The sequence below is a fragment of the Rhineura floridana genome, chromosome 2, assembly GCF_030035675.1.
Source record: "Rhineura floridana isolate rRhiFlo1 chromosome 2, rRhiFlo1.hap2, whole genome shotgun sequence".
Lineage (NCBI taxonomy): Eukaryota > Metazoa > Chordata > Lepidosauria > Squamata > Rhineuridae > Rhineura > Rhineura floridana.
In genome coordinates, this window is record NC_084481.1 from 110,659,153 (window position 1) to 110,679,024 (window position 19,872).

Genomic DNA, 19,872 nt, shown 5'->3' on the forward strand with positions numbered 1-19,872 from the left:
GGAGTTGGCGTTCATTATTTATTCAGTAGCAGCGATAAGCAGATCAAATTCTTTTCCTAAGGTCAGCACATTCTTTGTCAAACCACTTGTTAGTTCTATCAGTCGGAGTTTTAAAGTATTGTTAGATGTTTGAAGAGTGGAATTCATATCCTGTGTCAGGTCCTCAAAAATCATTATGCCCTTTCTTGGTGAGCTATCTGTCATTATTTGTTCTGAGGCTTTTATTATATGGGGAGGTGGATAAAACTATCAAAGGCCTGTCCTGTTTTATTGGACCACTTTATCTTATTAGTGCTAACCGCTCTTGGTGGTCTGGAAAGTGCATGATGTGATATGTTCAGCTGTGGCACACCAGGGATAGTAAAAAAAAAATTCCAGGGGCAGATGATCACTATCAGAGCAATCTGCTACTCTGAAGATGTAACCCAGAGTTTTCAGTACCTTGTGGGTAATAATGTAGTCGACCACACTCAAGCCCCTGGGGGAGACACAGGTAAACTCCCCCCAGTCATCGCCAGCACTGGAGCCATTTAAGATGCACAGGTCATTTTTAGAGACAAACTGGAGCAGACCTACTCCTGCAGGGTTTAGAAAAGTGTCTTTAGAGTGGCGTGAATTACTCTTTAGATGACCCCTGTTAGCAAAGGAAAGGGGGCCAGACGTGGGGACATCCACCAGATAGGTTCCAGTCCTTGCAGTGAAATCACCTCCAATTATAGGAAGTGCATGAGTAAATTTGGCCTTCCAATGTGCATAGTGACATTCGGTTTTAAGCCAATTAGACATGGCATCCTCCCTGCGAGCCATTGGAGGGAAGTAAATATTAAGTAAGAGTAAGGTCAACCGTATGGACCTCATCTCCAAAATCAAAGCCATCAAAGTGGAGTCGCTGTCCGGGAGCTCAGTTATCTTGGCATCCAAAGATGAGGAGACCAGGATACACAGTCCCTGTCTGGCTCTGCCCTTGCTCTTGTTAGGCTAGAGTGCAGGCGTACAGAAGGTCACATATCCATTGACGTAAATATGATCACTACACCATGTCTCTTGGAGCAAGATAATATCAAACTTATTCAAGTAGGCAAAGATATTGCGATTACTACTTTTAGATTTCCAGCCAGCAATGTTCTAAGAAAGGAATTTTAGAATAGTGCTGTTCTTCAGTCGTGGTCAGTCTATCCCTTCTATTATATCCATACTGCTTCCTAAATTCTCCAGAACACAGCAGTTGGTGGGTGGTACACAGGGAATAGAAGTTCGAGGGGTAGGCTTAGATGTAATATTATTAAAGTCTTGTAGGCCACTCTCATGTGGTTCCAAGAACTGTAAGGCTATCCAATCAGTAGTTTTGCATTCATTTTTGTGTGGTCAGCAAGGGCAGGTTTTTTTTGAGGACCCTCACAATTAATGGATACTGGAGACTTTGGGGAAATCCCCAAATCACCAGGCTTGGAAGAGATATTGTGGGGAAGGTGTATGCCAGCTATTTAAGCTTAAAGCTGAAATTGTGGATAAGTGGTAACAACATCTTGGGAGAAGAGCAGATAGATTTTAAACCAGGATGCTCCACTCTTGATCACTGTTTGGTATTGGCCCACTTAGCACATAAACATTCTAAACCACGAGGAGGCAAACTTTTTACAGCCTTTATAGACCTGAAATCTGCTTTCGATTCCATCTCTAGTGACCGTTTGTGGAGCAAATTAGAACTGCTGTCTATAGAGAAAAGGCTATTGTTCCTGATTTGCTTACTGTATCACAATACTTCTATCCAGGTACGATGTAGCTATCGAGGCCACTTCTCGAGGGAGATCCACTCCTCACGAGGTGTTAGGCAAGGGTGTGTTCTCGCCCCCACCCTATTTAACCTATATTTGGCTGACCTTCCTCCTGCTCTGGGAATGTTACAATCCCATCCACCCAAGCTTGGGTTTACAAAAGTATTTACGCAGCTGATGCAGTCCTAATTTCCCAAACCCAGCTGGGGTCTTAAGAGACTACTCGATGGTTTTGTGAAATATTGCAAAGGTAATTACCTTACAATTAACCACTCTTAAATCTAAAGTAATAGTGTTTTCCAGGAGTAAGGTCAGGTTCCCTTGGTTCATGGGATCCGCCAGAATTGATCAGGTTGACTCTTGGGTATTTGGTTTCATGAAACAGTCGGCTGGAGAACCCAAGCCAAATATGTCAAGGCCAAAGCTGAGAAAAATTTGGGTGCAATGACCTGTTTCTTTTTCACAAAGGGCGTGAAATTTGTGCAAGCAGCAGTACATGTTTTAAGAACTAAAATAGTCCCGATGATACTCTATGGGGCCCCAATTTGGTATCCCTACTTTAAAGGATCACTTGAAGGAATTCTTCCCTTCTTTCTTAGATCTATTTTTGGTGTCCCAAGATGTGTCTCTGGAGCTACTCTTAACTTGGAGGCTGGCCTTAACTCTTTAAATTGCTTAGCTTGGACTTATGCCATTCAATTCTGGCTACGCTGCTGTCTTATGTTCACTCAAGACTCACCTCTCAAGTATTGAGAGACCCTATCTTGGACCAAGGTGGTGATGGATAAAATAGTCTCGGTAGGCCTTTCTTCCTCTGACTTGTTCTCTATGGAACTTGGTAGGGCCAAGGCGATTGTCAAACAGCGGCTAGTTGATATTGACAACCAAGAGCTTCTTACAGCTGCTTCAGGCCCCTGCTCCTCTTGTTCACTGGGTCTAACAGGTTTCCCTTGTAAAGACAGGATGTGCTATTTAAGCTGGTTATCTGTACCCAAGTACAGGAGGGCATTCTCTTTGGCCCAATTCAACGCCCTACCCTCTACACTTTTGGAGGGCAGATATGATAAAACCCCGAGGAATAATAGATACTGCCCTTGTGATAAGGCTGAAGTGGAGTCGGTCTTACATGTCCTGTTTAACTGTAGATATTATGATGCGGCCAGAAAAGATCTTTTATACCCCATTTTGTAATCCCTCCCAGATTGTTCCCTGGAGGCTCTTTTGCCTGTTCTCTTAGAGGGTTCTGATAAAGCAATTACTGTTCAAGTAGCCAAATTCTTGAACGTGGCCATAGTGAACAGACCCTGTATGATTGTGTATTGCATTTAATCTATCGTATTGCTTGATGTCTGCCATAGCTCTGTTACCAAGTAGTCTTATGTAAATATTGTATATTGTATTGTGGTCGGTCGACTGTAAAAATTAAATTAAATAAATAAACTTACAAAAGGGGCAGATTTAAAAGGGGCAGCGATCTGCCAATACAAGTGGAAGTTCTTAAAATCAAGACTGAAATTTAATGCTTCAGTCAACTTTCCCTAGCATAAAGTGCATGAAAGGCTTCTTGACATCGTATTAAATGTCAAATATCATTTCCTGTTTAACTGCTCTGCCTGTAAAGCTCTATTTTAAGTTTTATTTATTAATTTTATTAATATAATTGTGATTATTGACTTTGTATGAAAGTCATTTAATGTCTTAATGTTTTGTATTTAGTTCTTGTCTGCAATGGTCTTTGGACTAAGCATTAAAGATTGTTTGTTTAAGAATCTAACATACTCCATACTCTCTTTTCAGTTTGGTATGTAGCATATACAAGTGTACATATTCTATACATGTCATCGTATGCACATGTGATGCTATGCCTAATTATGTGTCCTTTCTAAGAGTGGTAGTGCCAACCTTATATATTTTATTTACAAAATATATAAATCACCTTTCCTTCTAAAACAATGTACAACTGCCCAGAGCAACATACATTTTTTCTGTACTAACGTGTAAATCAATATCCCCCCAAAATGGAGCTTGACCATTTAGAAATAGGGTCAGTTGTGTTCATTATTAAACTCTGTATTGTTCTATACAGTTGTTATATGCAAGAAAGTTTTTGGCCCCCAGATCACTATCTGCAGACTGACGCAGGCTGTGAGACTCACAGACAAGGTTTTTAGCAGAGAGAGTGAAACCTGAAGCAGAAGGGTTAAGCTGTGAGAACAGAGTGCCCGACTATCAAGGTCAGTGGCTGGCTGGGAGTGTGATAAGGTGGGAAACTTGCAGGAACTCAGTGTGGGGGAAGAAATGTCAATGGAGAGAGCTGTGTCTAATGTCTTTGCCTAGTAAAGACTCTTACAAGAAACTTGCCTGGCCTGTCTTATTCCTGTTCTATACGGCGCTTGAATTCAAACCACGTATGATCTATACACGCACTCGCCAACAGGGATTATGGGCCCAGCTTATCAGACGTGGTAGCGGGTTCAAGAGCCGGTGAAGTGGCGTTGTTGCAGAGAGAAACAAAGCGCAAGTGAGAGGCAAGTAAGAGTGGGCAACATGGCTGTAAATCTGTCTTCCGGGATGCCAATGGAGAGGCTGAATGCTGTAAATTACTCCAGCTGGAAGTGGAGAATGAGAGCAGTTCTGATTAAAGAGGATTTGAATGATGTCGTGGAAAAAACCCCTCCGGCAGCTCCTTCAGCAGCGTGGCTGAAGAAAGACGAGAAAGCGAAGGCTTTTATTACTCTGGGGCTATCAGATTCACAACTGTTGCTGGTGAGTAATGAGCCGACAGCTAATCAGATGTGGGAAAAGTTAAAAGCTGCTCATGTGCTACAAACTGCGGGGAGCAGGCTGTGTTTAGCACGGAAACTTTATCAGATGCGTTTTACAGATGATGTGACTATGGAAGAGCATTTGGCTGAATTTCGTAGATTAAATGCTGAGCTGCAAGATCGAGGCGTGCATCATAATGACTTACAGATGGTTTATCTCCTGTTATCTTCATTGGATCAAAAATGGGACGTGCTGGTATCTAGTCTTGAAACCCAACCTGATGGGAATCTGACTTTGGACTTTGTGGAACAGAAACTTCAACAAGAGTGGAATAGGAGACAAGAGAATAAGAAAATAGAATTAAAAGAGACTGTGTCTGTACAACACCAAAATCAAAGAAGCAGGCAAGAGACTAAAACATGTTATTTTTGTGGATCACGTGGGCATATACAGAGACATTGTTTAAAGAAGAGGAATAACAGAGACGTTGAAAGTCAGAGAGCAAGCGTGAACTTTGTTACTAAGGGCAATAAACTCATTAACTCTAAATGGCTTCTTGACAGTGGAGCGTCTAATTGCCTAATCACAGACTCTAGTTTATTTTACACTTCAAAGCCGACGCAGGAGAAGATTTATCTGGCTGACGGATCGACTCAGGACGCGACTGCGAGAGGCACGCTCTGGCTGGGTAATATGAGAACTATTTTAACAGATGTATTATTGATTTCTGGTTTAAAATATAACATTCTATCAGTGAGAAAATTGGCTCAAATAGGTTGCAAAGTTACATTTGAAGGGGATAGATGTTTTGTGAGAAAAGATGGTGAAATATGCATGCAAGGGAAATTACAGAATCAAATGTTTATGGTTGAGTGCAATCTTGATAAACCCACCTGTGCATGGATAGGTATTAATAAAGATAAACATGATAATTGTTTCCATGAATGGCACAGAAAACTGGCACACGCACATTTCCAAAAGATACAAAACACCCCAAAGCATAGTCAAGATTTGAAGTTAACACATTGTGAGCATGTGGATGAGTGTGAGGTATGCTATAAAACAAAAATGACAGTGACTCCAGTAAATAAGAGCTGTGAAAGCACAACCACTGAACCCTATCAGCTCATACATGTGGATTTGGCTGGACCTTTTCAGTGCTCAAAAGGTGGAGCAAGGTTTTATTTAGTGATTGTGGATGATTTCTCCAGATTTACACATGTGTTCTTATTGAAAAAGAAAAGTGATGCAGAAGAGAAATTAAAGGCATTCATACAGAGAACAGAAACACAACATGGGGTTGTTATCAAAAATATCAGATCAGATAGAGGTGGTGAATTTACCAGTAATTCATTTAAAACATATTTGGAAAAGAAGGGAATAATACAGAGTCTCACTGCTCCCTTCAGCCCATCCTCCAACGGAACGGCAGAGAGGAGGAACCGGTCATTGCAGGATTCATTGAGAGCAATGCTAGCAGATGCTGATATGAATAACACTTATTGGGGTGAATGTATTCTGTACACTGTTTATATTCAGAACCGCCTTATGCACAGAACAATAGGCATGTCTCCCTATGAGAAACTGACTGGAAGAAAACCCAGGGTGAAACACATAGAACGTTTTGGGGCAAAATGCTGGGTACATGTAGTAAAACAAAGAAGACATGGTAAATTAAGCTCAAGAGCGCAGGCAGGATGCATTTTGGGATTTCAGAATTCATATTATAGAGTTTGGTTGCCTGAGAAACAACAAGTAGTGTTAAGCAGAAGCATAAAGGTGATAGATAAACCTTGGAGAGACAGTCAAACAGTGATCCTAGATAGTGCAAACAAGCAGGAAGCTGCAGATGTTCCTTTCGGGCAGCAAATTCCATTAAAAACTGCATTAACAGATTTAATACACGGTGGCAAACGTACTGTTAAAAGGCTGAGAAGTGAAGACATGGCAACACACGATACAGAAATGCCAAGTACCAGTGGTGCAGGTCCAAGTAAAATTGAAAGTGAGGAAGAAATGGAAATAGATAATGTCAGGAAATCAGAGAGAAAAACGAAAGGTCAACCTCCTCAGAGATTTGCATTTAATGTTACACAACAGAATAATGAAACAGATGGATATCCAGTAGAATGGGAAAAAGAAGGACCAATAGATAAAGAAACAATGGATCTAATGTGGAAGTTTTGTGTTGAGGAATGAAATAAATGTATTGTCAAATAAAAGTGAACAAACATGAATCTGTGAAACTTGTGTAAATAAAGAATAAAGAAACTGAACTGAACTGAAAATGTAAATGTAAGCTGTAAGAAAACAAACCATGTACTGAAATGTATTGTAATGAAAAGTTAATGTAGAAAATGTAATAATTGTAACATGAAGTTTTATAGTCTGTAAGTCTCAGGTGGGGGCTGTTGGTCAGTGACGCAGGCTGTGAGACTCACAGACAAGGTTTTTAGCAGAGAGAGTGAAACCTGAAGCAGAAGGGTTAAGCTGCGAGAACAGAGTGCCAGACTATCAAGGTCAGTGGCTGGCTGGGAGTGTGATAAGGTGGGAAACTTGCAGGAACTCAGTGTGGGGGAAGAAATGTCGATGGAGAGAGCTGTGTCTAATGTCTTTGCCTAGTAAAGACTCTTACAAGAAACTTGCCTGGCCTGTCTTATTCCTGCTCTATACGGCGCTTGAATTCAAACCACGTATGATCTATACACGCACTCGCCAACATCTGCAGACTAGAATGGCTCCCTAGACTGGACAAGCAAACTGTCATTCCCTTGTCTTGGCTTTTACAATTTACAATTGCAGGTTTATTTAGGAGAATTTCCCTCCTATGAAAGACAGACAAAGGGGTTACCCTAGGTCTCCTCACTTGATACTGCTCCACATCATCTTTACCAATGAAGGACTAAAGGCAACATGTTTGTTATAACAGGGTTCCCAAACTGTGGTCCATGGTGTATGAGATTAATTCAGGTGGTCCACAGCATGTCCACATTAAATATTCATATTGATTTTTAATTGTATTTTATTGCTTCTTTTATTTCCTTCAACTGTATGCAAACTGTAATACAATAAGATACAATATAAGAAATAAAAGAAAAAATACAATTAAAAATAACATCTAGCACAGTGCACTACCATTGCTACAACAGGCAGAAAAATAATTAAATGGTCTGCCAAGATCCTCAGCAATTTTCAAGTGGTCTATGGAGAAAAAAGTTTGGTAACCACTGTGTTGTGGCATTGCTGCAGCCTGGTCATCTGTGCAAACCATTTGTGATGCCTCAAATTCATAAACAAGGAAAGCTTACATCTGTAATACACCAACACTGAACGCAGACGGACTCATGGCCAACTCCTCACCAAAGCTTCTTTCTCATGCTGCAAACGCCTCATAGTTTTATGGAATACAGGCCCTTTTAAAGCCTAGATATCACAAACAGCAAGTGAGGAGGTAAGCCAGTTTCGGAACTACATCACTTTAGATTGCAGGTAGTGGTTCACATGACAGAATATTCCTTCGGACCCCCCCTCCCCAATATTCCTTGTATCTAAGTGTTATTATTGCTAAATTTTGGAAGGGAGAATAAGACAACTATGCTGAAGCTATTCAGTGCCCAACATATGATCTTCCAAGGCAGAACCACAACCATTTAAATGGTGATCAGCCACTCTTTGATGACCAATCTTCAACAAAATTATCTCCCATAAAGATAAATGGGTTCCAGGTCCACCTAATTAGGTACCACGGCACAAACCACATTGTATTTACAGAAGAAAGAATAATCAAGAGCATCCCTTCGTTGCATGCAATGTACTACAATCTCTGATGTTGACACTGAAATTATGGCGTCTGTATAAATGAACATGTAAACCAAGGAGTGGGGGATGACCCATGGCCCTCCATGACCAATGGAAGTTGGAGTCCAGCAACATCTGGAAGGCCAGATTCCCCAGCCCTAATGTAAACATTCACACAGGTAATGAGTTTTTACTCCATGATGTTACCTTTGGAGTAAAGGAAGAACGCTCAGTACGATTTAACTTGACACTGAACACAAGTAGCAGGGGCTACTGTCTAAGTTACAAACACTTCTGTGCTTAAAAATGTAACTGTGGGAAGTTTTTATATATTACCACTTCCCATACTGCTGCAAATCCTTGCAGCATCTCTAGGACTGACTTGCAGAAATGCTCCTGTATAACAAAAAGGTAATGTGGAAAGTTAATCCAGATGTGACTGCTACTTAGCTATTTGATTCTGTTGAAGACCTGTCCAATTTTTCGCATATACCAGTTTATGCATATTGCACCTATAAGTGTAAAATGTCAATGCAACAAATGTTTGCAAACATCCAGCATATAGGTATACTCAAGACTGGCTCCAGCTCCTTGTTAAGTAAATGTACAGTCTGTGGCAAACCCATTTTTGCCATTGAATAATGTGGATTGTGGATAAACTGATCTACCACCAAGTAGGATTGGGAACTTTTTATTGGTCCTTACACCTTTGCCTTTGATCTATATCAGTCTTCCACACCTGGTGGCCTCTATGTGTTTTGGACTACAATTTATAATCCGAGACATCTGGAGGACACCAGATTGGGGAAGGCCAATATAGATTACTGTTAGATGGTAATATGTCCCATGCCATGCTTATGCCCATGCGTGAAAAGCTCCTGTTTTCTACAGACTATGCTACTGTTAAAAGCATAGGAGCAGGCCACGTCAGTATGCTGGCAACCTTACCAGAAGTTCCAATAGTTCTTTAGAAGGTAAGAGGAAAGGCAGTTAGAGCAAACTGGTCTTTTAGGTGCAACAAAACCCCACTTTTCATGGGAAAGAACCAAGTAGGTGTGTGTTTTTCTTTTAAATCCCTTTCCAGTTTGCACCACATTTTCATCTTTTAGGACAGTTATTGGTTGATCAAACCATAAGCTCATGTCCAAGCTAGGAACAAGGTAGGAAAAAAATTGTAGCTCATTTAAAAAAAGGAAAGTTGCAGATAACCTAAATGATAACACAGATCTTAGCAAACAAATGTGGAAAATATTTCAAGTATTCAAATAGCCGTAATTCTCACATGGTATCCGCAGCCATCACTTGATTGCTTGCAAGCCTGGAAAAGTAATTCAAAATGACAAGGCAGCAGTCTCAGCTTTGTAGGCACTGGCACCATAAATCCAAAGGCAAAAGAAGTAATTCAATGGGTGTAAAAAAGCTGATTTTTTTATTAAGAAAAACACTTCTTGAGAGTTTAGCTCACAGATGGGGAAGATGTGGCCCTCTACAACTACAACTCCCATCATCCCTGGCCAAGCTGGCTGAGGCTGATGTGAGTTGGGAGTCCAACAACATCTGAAGAGTCACAGGTTTACCAGCCCTGGTTTCGCTCTTTGCCACGGGAATATATATATTGTGTGTGTGTATGTATGTATATATTCACTGGACAATGAATATAGCATGCTTACTAAAACTGCTTTCTGCAGTAACTTTCTTTGCCACTAGACTTTTAGATACCGCTTTATACTGAGTCATGAAAATTTCCTTCCCAAAAAAAAGACAGAAAGGAAATTTGAGGAACCCAATGGATTTTCCAGACCTGACTGGTTGATTACCAGTGTAGTAGTACAATGTTGTAATAGATTCAGAGAGGCCCAGGTTCAAATGTGCACTTAGTTCAGAAATATTTTGGGCTACCTCTCAACACAGCTTACAAATTTTGTGAAGAGGAGGCAGGAAGCAATGTACACTGCCAAGTTCATAGCAAGAACAGTGAGATAAAAGTGCAATAAAAAACTATATTCCATCAACACAGTCCAATCCTATGAACATAGTATTTGTCAATGGGAAGGAAAGGAGGTCCATGGGAAGCTTGTTAACTATTACATAAATTCTGAATTTATTCTGTGAGTGTTTCCCTGGAGCAGAGAAGTGTGTTCATATAAAGGGCTTTATTCATCTCTGTTTCAGTAATGAAATAAAAGATGCAATTGCTATTTATTTTCACGGCATAGCTTAAACATGCTTGAATCTGACGCAGTCTGGTGAAGCACATCCTTAATATTTCCCCCTCCCTGCTTTGCTGCTGATCCGAATTTAGTTTTAGTGTTTCACAAGAACTGGTGGGTGACTGATAAAAAGAAATAAATTGCTAAATCATATATTTTTTAAACTCATTCCGATTTGGTTCTCTTCTCAGTTTGTTCTGGGTACGCCGTTATACAAGTTAACATGAACCGGCCAGGATGTGTGACACTACTGACCTTGGCCTTACTGATGTCAATGGAAGTTTTAGCTTTAATGGTAAATAAAAGATTTTCTACATTTCCTTTTGTGGTAGGTACTAACAAAGGGAGTCTTTTTGTTTCATACCATCAGTTAGGAACCTGAAGAGGTACGTTAATGAGATATTTTTGTTCCCCATCCCCAATCATTTTTGGTTGCTGAGCAGGAGTTACCAATATTGGCACCGTCTATGAACCATACCTATTGAACAGCTTGGTATATCAAATTAGTTCAACATGGAGCCAGCCAAATTCAAAGGAATTTGTTTTGCTGACAGCAAGATAGATGAAGATCCAAGTATCTCCATGGAAGCCAACAATCAAAAAAAGAAAATTGCTTGAATAGAAACCATTAGTTCAAAACTTATAGCGACAACGTCTCTCTCTTCCCCCATCCCCTCTCTTACACACACAAACTCCAAGCATCTGTAGCCGAGGAAATGGAAAATCCGGTAAAATGTTTTCTCTTACATCCCCTGTGTCTTTTATATAATCTGGGTCCAGCAAGGCAAAATGTCACCAACCAGCCTCACTTTTAGGATAAAGAATAATAGGATGTATATGAAGAAAAAGAAGAGGACTAGGAACCCAAGTGTTTGAAAACTTTAGAATAGACAGCTCTACAAAGGATATTGAGCAGGAAGGATCAAAATGACATCAAGAAAATAATTTCCTGTGTCAAATATCTTTCTTCCACACTTTCTAGTATTGCCATGCAGTAGGTGATGGGTTACTTTAGACCCATTTTTCATATCCATCCTCATGGCATTTGCATTCTAATGTATTTGTTTATTAGAATTCAATCCCACCAAGCATAAATTAAAAATCACAAAACCACATGCAATCCAAGTGTATTAAATCATACCCCAATTTATTTAAGAGCATTGGGGGGGGAGAGAAAGCAATTGATTAATCCCCCCCCAAAAAACTCACATCACTACCTTTCCTCCAAGGCACTCAGGGTACATATACAGTCCTCTCATAACAACCTTGTGAGGTATGTTAGGCTGAGGGAGAGACTGGCCCATGGTCACCCAGTAAATTTCATGGCTGGGTGGATATCTGAACTAACCCCCCCCCCAAAAAAACCCTCGTCTAACACTCCATCCATGTCACCACATTGACTCTCTGTAGTTTTAATCCAGTAGATAGTGATAAGCTTTGCAAACAGGCCTGAGGACTTACAGAATTGTTGCTGTGTTGGTCCCATTACACACGCAAAGTAGACAGATGATGCCTTCAAATAAATGATTTAGGCCGCAATCCAATACACACTTACATGGGAATAAGTCCATTGAACCAAATGAAACTTACTTCTGAGTGGACATGCATTGGATACAGTCTTAGTAGTGTAAGAAATATTTGTACTGTTGATTAACTCTTTACATATCTTTACAATTTATGCTATTTTAATACCTCACAAACACGTGTATGTGTTTAATTCAGCACAGAGTTTAATTCACTGTATTTTCTCCTCAGTTTCTCATTTCAGCTTGATTGCAAGCAATGTAAGACTCTGGTACTTTATTCCATCAACAGTCCATTAAGACTACCATAAGAAACCACTTTGTGTCTATAGGAAAATTGCCAAAATCCGCCTACTTTTCAGAAGCACTTGTGTTTTTTCAAGTGCACTTGCTTTCTGTTTTCACTAATACGCCAGAGAATAAACTTACAACAGTTAAATCAGCATAAATGCTACATAAAGACTCAATTAGTTCACTGCAAAATAAACTCTGTTGGCACATCTGATTTTTCCAGATTTAAAGAAATAAACAATGCCAATATAAATGTGCCTGAACCATGTGTCCTAGGTCTCCATTAGCTCAGCAGTAAGGCTAAGTTTTCAGCACTGAGTAGAAATCAAATCCATATTAATATATCCCATACTTTTATATCATATAAAATACAACCAACCAAGTCTCCAGACACTCTACATGGAAATGTAATAAATTGCAAACAGAAAAAAATCCTAGTATTTTTGTCTTATGAATGGTAAACAAATTTAATAAATGCTTGCCCTTCTAAGTAATGCACTATTAAACCCAAAGTTATGATGAAGTAGGTATCTGAAGTAGATTATCCTGCTTCTAAACTGCAATCATATTCATAAGGACAAGCCTCAGAAAAACCAATATGTTGACTTATCCATTATGTTATGTTATCCTAACTACATTACTCCAAATGAATCTTTGATGAGATCAGCATCTCTTTCAAACCCTGAATCTGACAAAATGACAACATGGGAGGAGAAAGATGGGTAGCTTGAAGAACTGGTTTTTAATTTAGCAGTCATTAAGACACAAAGCATTGCAACAGCTCTACTGCTATTGCTAAAGCAAAAGGTTGCTGCAATTTGCAAAGATTATATATGACCACCGTTTCAAAAATAAATGATATACAAGAATTCAGGTTTCTTGCAGATAAATCAGAGACAGGACCATGCTTTACAAATACTTAGTGCTATGTTTCTCTTGTTTATAAGTTGCATGTTTCCTCTGTCTTATTATATAGGGATATGAAATCTCATGTTGGAACAGCAGCCTTTAAGTCACCAGACTCTCTTGTCTTCTTTGCTACCAGAGACAAATGCACAGCTGTGCAATCCACTAAGCCTGTGCAGATTTCAGTATGTGAATTTAAAAGCCTGTGACGGAGAGATGTATAAATGTTCAAACAAGGCATATTCCATTCATTCCACCCTGCTCTGGCAGTGTAAACCATTACCTATTTAGAGCACTTCCTCAAATCTTCATCCCACTTTTTTCCTGTAGATATTTCTGTGCAATAGTGAATTGCTCCTAAAAAGTGAATGTGAGAGGTAATCTGTATTTGCCTTTTTCTCAGCTTCACTGAAAATCATCCTACTTCTGTAGTTTGTGCTGCATAACTTCATATAGCCTATAACATTATATGGCTGAGTGTGCATACACACACACTCTGACCCTGTGACTTTGATCATATTCTGTCAGTGCTTTGTCAGCTGCACTGGCTCCCAGCCCATTTATGGACCCAATTTAAAGTGCTGGTCTTAACCTTCAAAGCCTTTAACGGCTTGGGACCAGATTAACTGAAGATCACCTTCTGCTGTATCTGTATTACAAATCTATACAAACACCTGTCTGAATCTTAAGATCGTTTTCAGAGGTCCTCTCCCTCCTCTGTGCGCCCCCTCCTCCTGAGGAAGGATGAGGTAATAAATAATAAACAGATGAGGACAGAAAAGGAAAGGTTTTGTCCGTCATCTGAGAAGGCAGTGATGATGATGACATACGCCTTCAAGTCGATCCTGACTTATGGCAACCCTATGAATAGTGTTTCCTGAGAGGCAGTGACTGGCCCAAGGCCACCCAGTGAGCTTCATGGCTGTGTGAGGATTCGAACCCTCATCTCCCAGGTCGCAGTCCAACACCTTAACCACTAAGCCACACTGGCAGTATGTAGCTTAATTCTTTGGCAGCCATCATAGAACCTAGGAGTCTCCAAATAAGCCCTATGGTCCCATTCAATGCAACACCAGTAATACCTAGCCTTACTGGACTCATTTCAGGTTTCACATTAACTCACACAACTATTCAGTAACAAAGACTGGTGTTACCATCACCATATTGAAGACTGGCCGGGGGGGCAGAGGCTTAAATTTGAACCAAGAGTGTTAAAACTCATCCACTTTATAACTTCACTAGCTGTATTGGAGAACATTCAGAGCTAAATAGTTGGGAGCATTGTTGTCTGTACAGCTTGCTCTTCAGAGTAGGAGTTTTGATCCTGCACAGTCAATTGTATGGGCTTTAAAAATCCTGATAGTTACAGAAACCCACTAGTTGTACCTGTGAACAGTGTTTTCCTCAAGCCCCTATAGAGAAATAGACCATCGACAGACAAAGCTTTTTTCAACATGAGGAAATGTAATGTGTAAGCTTAATTCCTCTGTTCACCCTTGATATTCCCATCCTAAACAATGCTTCTCACCTTCACTTTTGTCCAGTGACCCTGAAGGCAAGCCCTCTGGATAGGGCACGGACTGTGCAAGCACGCAGCACAGTACTGGAGTTAAATACATGTTCATTAAAGTGCTTCTGGACAGTGCTTTGACTGCAGCATCAAACTAGCACTGAGAAAGCTGAACCTCCAGGAAGAGCTACCTACCAGCCCAGAGAGTTGGTACAACAGTCATGGCAAGCCTCCCACCCCATGTCACCATGCCACTAGAGTCTTCAACAAGCAGTTCTCAGCATGGGGACTTTCACTGTCTACATATAGTTTGTAGGAACCAATTCACTGCACCGATGCAGAAGGCCATACTCTGGATCCGCCTGGTCATTCTATTTGAGAGTAGGAAGATATTCCTCACATACAGTCTTACTGGCTAGTGACCCTGGGCTCTGGGGTTTGTTTTTGGGATTTCCCTTTGGCAGTCACAGGGTCTCCACATGGCACACCACAGTCATCTGGCCTGCAAGTCTAACAGCTAAATTACAACCCATAGATCATGCTGCCTCTGTAACAATCCCACAGCCATGAATGAAGAGGTAGTTGTGACTATTCCAAATCTACAGCTTCCCTCTTTCCTTGACCAACCATTCCCACCTGCTTGCTTGAGCCACCAGATGCCTCATTTTCCATTCAGCAGATAGGAAGAGAATGTGGACAGTGAGGCCAAAGAAGATGGAAAGGAGTGGGACAAGCTGTGGCTACATCCTTCTGCAGCTGTAGGACTACTAAAGAGCTTCACGTTGAAATCTGGCAGTCTTGACTAACGGGGGACTGGAAAATGGGTAGTCCAGCCTTCCTGTGATGAGGTATTTGAGACCTTTTCAACTCCATGACAAGAACAGAACTGGTGTGGTGGAGGGCAGAGTCTTTGGGAAAATCCAGCTAGGTGCATGTAGCATTATCACAAGCAGGTGCTTGAGATTAACAGAATGCACCTAGCACACAGTCCAGTGAAGCTAACAGCCTTCTCTCTTTCTCACATGCACTCACACATTTCATTCACGCTTGAATTCAGCTATTATTCACATGCAAAACAAATCAGCTGACCAATCAAAAAGTGCATTGCTGTCTGCTCAGCACACTTCCCTGGCTTCGATGCCATGACCATTCATACACAGACTCCTTAGGCTTCATTACAGACAAAGGGCATTTTCATCCATGACACTGAAAGTACTTTTTTGCATTCCCTGAATGTGAAATATGATGTAAAGCCTAAACAAATTAGAATGCACATTCATTGTAAAAACAGCTTTCTTTCACTTACCATCCTGCTACTCACATGAACACAAGGTGCATGGAAGGCTCAGTTGCACATTTAGCATTACGTGTGAAAATACCTTTACTTTTATCAAATAGTACCTATAAGGCAAGTCTGATGCAATGGCTAGAATGTTGTTTGGATTAAGGAAATCCCTGCTCAGCTTTACCTGTTCTCAGCCTAATCTATCTCATAGGGTTGTTTTGATACTGAGCCATTTGAGATTATACAACCTAAAAAATAAGGTGTATTGCCCTTGCCAAAGAAAGGCACAAAAAGCAAGTTCTGGCTTGCAGTGTCTAATTCCTTCCCACCACCACCTTGCAACTTTTGCATTTTGACCATCATAGATCAACTGGGTTTTGCAAAAAAATAAATCAAACTGCTGCAAAATCTTGAGAGTCATTTGCTCCAGGGCTCCAATACTGGATTAGGCAGGGCAGTTAACCAATAGTACAAGTTACCTGGCAGTACCTATAAAATCTAAGCTTGGAGGACCTAGGCTGAAACGAACTCTGTTTACATTGGTAACACTTCTATATGAGGAATATAAATAAATGCCTTTAGATTTTTAATCTTACTGAGACGTAGGGTTTGTGTGTATGTGTGTACAATGTCCAGACCAGTGAAGCCTAGATTAGAACCTTTGCAACTGATAGCATAATAATGTTCTTCTCAGAAAGTATTATAAGTGGGCCTGATCTCTCCCTCTTACAAAAAGGCCCCAGAAGAACCTCTGCATGCAATCTTTCTTAGCCATAGCTATATCAAATCTTAATCTCGTTCAAAAATGCTAATTTTCCCCACAATCACCACAATGACAAGAAGTCCTGCTTTCTTACTGATTGAACTGAAGATAGTTAAAGTGGGCGCACCATCCTGATCTTTTCTATGCGTTTTGTTCTTGACAAACTGCATTGAGGATGCTTTGATTGAATGGGGTGGTGGTGCTTGCTTTTAAATGCTGAATCAAATGCTGAATCACAGCACTAAAATATATATTAAATTGCTATTCTCTTTAAGGTATTAGCCAAGGTGAAATTCAACAGACACCGTTTCTTCGGGGTCTTCCAAATCTCCAAGGGCATCGGGCAGCAAACCAAACACTTTCAGACCTAGGAAGCCACAGGGCTGAATCAAATGGGAAAGCTTTATAGACCGCCAGCTCGCCACCCACCTTCTAAGAAGAATTAAAACACTCAACGTTCGGAATCCAAAAGAGAGACTTGAACATTCTTCTTCGTTTGATCCTTCCTTAAAAAGCCACAACCACCTCTTAACAGAAAAAACATACATCACTCACAAGCACTCTCCCCCCCCCCCTCACAAGTGTGCACGGACATACAAGAGCAGAGACTTTCCTTTCACTTCGCAGGATCCTGATATTTTATTTGACCCTCATTATAATCTGACTTTTAAAAAATCCTCCTGTTACTTAAATACACGTCATAAATATGCGATTCGCTGACTGCAGCGCAGCTCTCTCTTCACTGCACCACGGCTGTCTCTGCGGCGGATTTGCGCGTGCATGCAAGAGTTGTTTTCTTCTCTCTTCTGCAAAAATTATGCATTTTTAAAAAGCCAACAACAGTACATACTCTATGTGCTGTTGAAAAAACAGTACCTCTCCCACCCCAATAACTTCCAGCTAAATTACCATACACCAAATTTATGCACTGTCACAAATCTAGAAGCTAGTTATTACTACACATTCTATAGGAAAGTAGTATTATGCTGAATGCAGCATTCGAGTTCTGGTGCTGAAGGTCCAATAAACCTGATAAAATCCTGTGCAGGCTGTAATACCCCCACAAGCTTTCAGACCGATACGATATCTACTGTGCTGCAGCATTCTGCAGGGTCATTAAGCAATATTTGGCAGTCCAGTCCCCAACATCATCATCCCACTCTCGCGTTGATCCTTGTAACATTTTTAAACACTTACCGTCCCGGTTTTTCTCTTCAGCCCAGGATCAAAGCTCTTGAAATGCTCCAGCTGATTGCAGATTTCTGCACATTCGTCAGGATAACCACAATTACGAGGATCGGATGGGAAATACTCTGGAAATGCTAGGGCAAGTGCTGATGATGCAAGTTCTAGCCCTCTGCAAATACGCACACGCAGCCACACTGAAATACACTCATAATGCCAGCTCAGAAACTAAGGAGCAGGCATGTATCTGTATAAGGGGGGAGCACAGATAAGTATTAACAGGGCTAAAGGGATCCAGGAAGACAGAAGGTTGCACTTTAGAACTAAAAATGAACTGAGGATGAGGTCATGCCTTGAAAAAACGCACCTGACGTCACCCCCAGCCAATCAGAGAGGGAGGCTCAGGGGCAGGATGACGTCAGCCTCTGATCCTGGGGCTTTGGGTGCAGATTAAAGGGAGACAGGCAGGCAGAACTGCAGTTTAAAAGGGGCAATGGCCTAGATTTTCCTTCTCTGTCTTATTCCTTTGCAGTTTTGCAAGCTCTTAAAAGGGAAATGCCCCTGCCTTGATCGAGAAAGCTGGTGCAGCAATGCAGCAATGGAAAACAAGCCATTCATTCTAAATCAATGTGGCATTTATTGTTGCAGGAGGGGGAGTGCAGGCTCATTTCAGCAGCACATAGATAAACCCTGCTGCTCAGAAAGAGGAACTGGGAAACATATTTTCCCTAATGCCAAAGGCAAAACAAAGCTTTATCGGTTGACTGCTACATGAAGCAGGTTTAATAATTTTAAATCAGATCTCAGAGTGATGCCATGACGTTAAATAAGAATATGTTCTTGTATCAAAGCAGAGTGCAAAGAAAATATTGCCCCTGATGACCCAGTGATGTTATCAGGATAGATTTAGGAAAGAGAGGAAACAGTTCCGAAATCCATATTAGGGCTAACCAAAATATCACAAAATAGTGTGCAAACTATTGTGACATTTTGGTTGGTTTAATAAAAGTATTGCCCTAATATGGTTTTGGGAATTTTTCTTATGCGGCAACACAGCTACCTCGACATTTTGGGTGACACAAAAAATAATGTTATAGTAATTACACAGATATATTTCTCAAAAATGTATACCTATATGTGCTTTTTAGCATAATTTGTAATCCCAATTCAGTGTGTGGACAATCATACCAAGGGCTGATTTCAAATTAGCTACCATCCATAAGAGCTCTCACCCTTTTAAGACCTTTTTAGTCACCACCAAGCTTGTACTCTCTCCCCCCATTTTAACTAAAGCCCAACTCCTCCTTTGTCACAATTTTGCTACTGATGCTTTCCCTTGATGTGTGATGTACTTTAGGGACAGTCCCTTTTGCTACAGATACTTCACTTAGTAACATTTTACCTGAGATTTGCACACATAATCCTATAATTCTATTAATCCAAAAACCATAAGGAATGTGAGGTAACAAAAAGGAATGCGGGGGGAGGGGAGTTTCTTCCCAAATTCCTCCCTTGTTCAGATTAAAATTTTAATACATGTCTGACTTTTCGCATTATAAACGTGTAGGTTTTTGAACTGTGATATTCCTCCAAACAAAATGCTTTTTTGGGGGGGGGGAGTCGACATCTTCCTAATTTCCCCTATGACTATTCTGAAGATGCCCACCCAAGCTTATTCCTTTATCCTGCCAGTGCATTTAGGTTTTATTGCCTACTGAATGGATTGGACATAACCAGTAGCCCAGGTGGGGAGCATTTAACAAATGCTACTTATCATTCCAGCAGGAATTTTTTAAAAAGCAAGGGTGCATTTTATATCTAGATTATCTAAATTTGAGTATGCTTGGGGGCTTTACCTGG

At 40.6% G+C, this 19,872-nt stretch overlaps 1 protein-coding gene across 2 annotated transcripts in view; it reads right to left on the reverse strand.

The window, feature by feature from the left end:
* Window positions 1-18,111, reverse strand: part of DUSP8 (dual specificity phosphatase 8) — a 123,270-nt gene extending 105,159 nt beyond the window's left edge. Inside the window, exon 1 of one of the 2 annotated variants that reach the window (XM_061610118.1) lies at window positions 18,025-18,111. The gene's annotated coding sequence lies outside the window, so the exon portion shown is untranslated. The remainder of the gene's footprint in view (window positions 1-18,024) is intronic. The other variant, XM_061610119.1, reaches the window with a different exon arrangement.
* Between the last annotated feature and the right edge of the window lie 1,761 nt (window positions 18,112-19,872).